Here is a 3,123-nt window from a genome sequence, read left to right as displayed (position 1 = left end):
GGGGGCTGCACTTGTTGGCCGGCCGGGGGAAGGGCTTTGTGTGCCGGTACGCGGGCTGCCTTCTTCCACGGCGCCACAGGATGCGCTGGGGAGCGGGGAGGGCTCTTCCTTCGGGTGATGGGGAAAACTCCCCTCAGTATACGCTTGGGGAGGAAGATAGTGCCAGGCTGTGGCCGTGGGCATTCGGTTGAAGCCCCACAGCTCTGTGTTCCCAGAGCCATCCCTCCCTCCCGGGACAGCTCGAGATGAGGATGGCCGGCAGCGTGCCCTGCTGGGAGCAGTGACATCGGACAGAGTCAGCTCCTGTGGAGGGATCACCACAGAGCCACAGAGGTGCTTAGAGTTGTGGGTGCTCCCCATACCAACCTATGAAGTGCTGTAAACTTTGCAGGTTTTTTTATTCAACCTAAGTGTCCTGTAAGTCGGTTTTGCCTGGATCCGTGACCCAGCAACCAGAGGTGTGACGTCTGAGATCCCCGAGCTGCAGGGATTGCCCGTGGGATACTCGTTCAGCTCCCACTTCTGCAGGACAGCAGGAAGCTCTCTGCAGTCATCCCACATGGTGCTGCTGGCTCATCTTGTTGGGAACAGCAGTGAGCCTGTGCTCGTTTTCTGGCTCCAGAAGGACAAATCCCTTAATGCTATTCTTTTCCAGGTCTGTTCCCTCTCTTCCAGCTGTATTCTTCCAGCTCCTTGTCTGGGATATCTTCACCTTGTTGCATGGGGATAAGAGTATACATATACACTAGTATTTCCCTTTGTGTAATGTCATGGAATTATAGAATATCTTAACTTGGCAGGCACCCACAAGGATCACAGAAGTCAAGCAGACTTCCTATTCCTATTGACTTTCTCCCTCATTGTTACTGAAGCAGCACATGCTGAAATTCAGGGAAAAAGACAGTATCTTGATCTCAGACTGATTCTGGTGAGTAACAGCACCCACTGGGATGCACAGTGCTGGTGGTGCATGAGACTGAGAGTGTAACAAAATTGTAAAGCTAATGGTTTGCAGAGTGATATCAGGTGCTCAACACCTAAACTGAACTAGCAACATTGCAATTAAAAAAAGAAGTAGACAGGAAATATGGCAATCTCTTTCATTTATCTAGCTATTAATTCAAATATGTGTGTTTTAATTCTTCTGTGGTCGGAGAAGTGAAGGACTTTCTCTATCATCTTACATAGTTGTCATATTGCAGACACCTGACAGTGAAAGTTTTTAAGTATTTTATGAGACCTGAGCTTAAGGATAAAAATCCACACCTTTTTAGTTCTTGGGACAATAGGTTTTCTGTTCGTCTTTGAGGAATGTGGGTAAAAAGGAAGACAAAATAATCATGGCTGGTTCAAAGCTCAAAGCATCCTTGATGGGCCAAGTCACTCTTAATTTACTGTGCTTATCCAGAACAGGAAAACCTGCATTTCCTCACGAGGGGCACTCAGGAGGATTTGCCCCAGATGGTGATGTGAGCCTTTAGACTACATTGAGCAGCATGACAGCTGCTTATGCCCGATGCTGGTGACATGTTGATGATTTTATGAAGCATCCCTGTCACTGGCTTGACACTGGAAGGTGCAGCTCAGGCATAAAAGTGTCTGAGAAACTTTAACAGGGGCATATGGCAATTAATAGCTGCAGTGCATTGCAAAGGTGTTCATTCTGAAAAGCAGTAGGTCCCTGCACTTCTATTCTTATTTTTAGTTCTGTTTAGCATCTATTTTAGTCTGATAAGCACTTTGCGTATGTCTCTTTCACAATGTTTATGTTTCAGTTTTCTCACCAAACCAGCTGCTCCCAGCACTTGCCTTTTCATCTTACCAGACGATCTGCTTTTTGCTTTGTCTCGGTCCCATTATAGATATTGCCGAACTGCTGAATTGAGCTGTTTTCCTTTTTCTCTAATTACTCAATGGTTCAAAATAAAATTAACTATTTTGATGTTCAGTATGAAGAGAGAGCAGTCAAAGTGATTCAGTAAGGGCTTTACATCAAGTGCTCCCTTTCTGTCTCTGAACAATAGCGTGCAGTGACTGCAGTGAAGCCAGGCGCTGCAAGACACTGTCATCTCCAAAATTGTACATATTGTTGTGTGAGCCTGTACCATGGAAGCTGTGTATAAAAACAAGCCAGTCTCATACATCAAGTATTCCATATGTCTTGTAAGGTTTTGCTGTGGCTTACAGCTATAGAAAAGCTCACTTACAGTTTTAAACCTTCATTTTCCTTATCCGCTGGAAAATATCTCCCTCTTACTGCATTTGCCTCAGTAAACACGGCTGGCAAAGAGGTCGCAGAACAAAATAGTGTATTTTAAGTGACTGAATCCAATCAGGATGGATTGAGCTGTTGTTATCAAGTACCTAAATAAAGTGAGGAGAACGTGTAAGCCTATTAGTTTATATTGGCTATTTATTAATGAGATTTGGAAGTATTTGACCATCCCTGATCTATGAGATGTTATATGTACTAAGTGTACCTTACTGGAAACTGTATTTTGGAGATTTCTAGTAAAAATACTTATTTCATTTACTGAAATCTTTTAGCCCAGAAGTATGGGGAATGAAGAGTTTTCTGCTGTAATGTTTTACAGTGGTTTTGTACTCTTGAGACCTGAAATTTTAGGAAGAAGAAAAAGGTCTTTTGAGAGGGAAGGTGTTCTGATTAGAAAGCAAAGAGAAGAGAAAACAATTGGAAGAATTTGGAAGGAGTGAAAATCTTAATCTTTGAAGAACTTATAAATTATGAAGAAAAGCGAAAGGGGCAGAAAATTCATACTAAGCTGCTGAAAATGAGTTGCAGTACATTGTTCAATCTTCTTGATTTTAGAGTCTTAAATTTTTTGTTCCCCAGATTTTTGTGTTTGGTTGTTGTTTTTTTTTAAACAGGAGGAGAGCCAACTCTTTGAAAGGGTAGATAACAGCAGGACAAGGGGAAATGGTTTAAAGTTGAAGGAGGGAATGTTTAGGTTGGATGTCAGGGGGAAGTTCTTTACAGAGAGTGGTGAGGTGCTGGAACAGGCTGCCCAGAGAGGTTGTGGATGCCCCGTCCCTAGAAGTATTCAAGGCCTGGTTGGATGAGGCCCTGGGCAACCTGGTCTAGTATTAAATGTGGGGGTTGGT

This window comes from Meleagris gallopavo, chromosome 1, assembly GCF_000146605.3.
Source record: "Meleagris gallopavo isolate NT-WF06-2002-E0010 breed Aviagen turkey brand Nicholas breeding stock chromosome 1, Turkey_5.1, whole genome shotgun sequence".
NCBI lineage: Eukaryota > Metazoa > Chordata > Aves > Galliformes > Phasianidae > Meleagris > Meleagris gallopavo.
Note: the sequence above shows the minus strand (reverse complement) of the source record.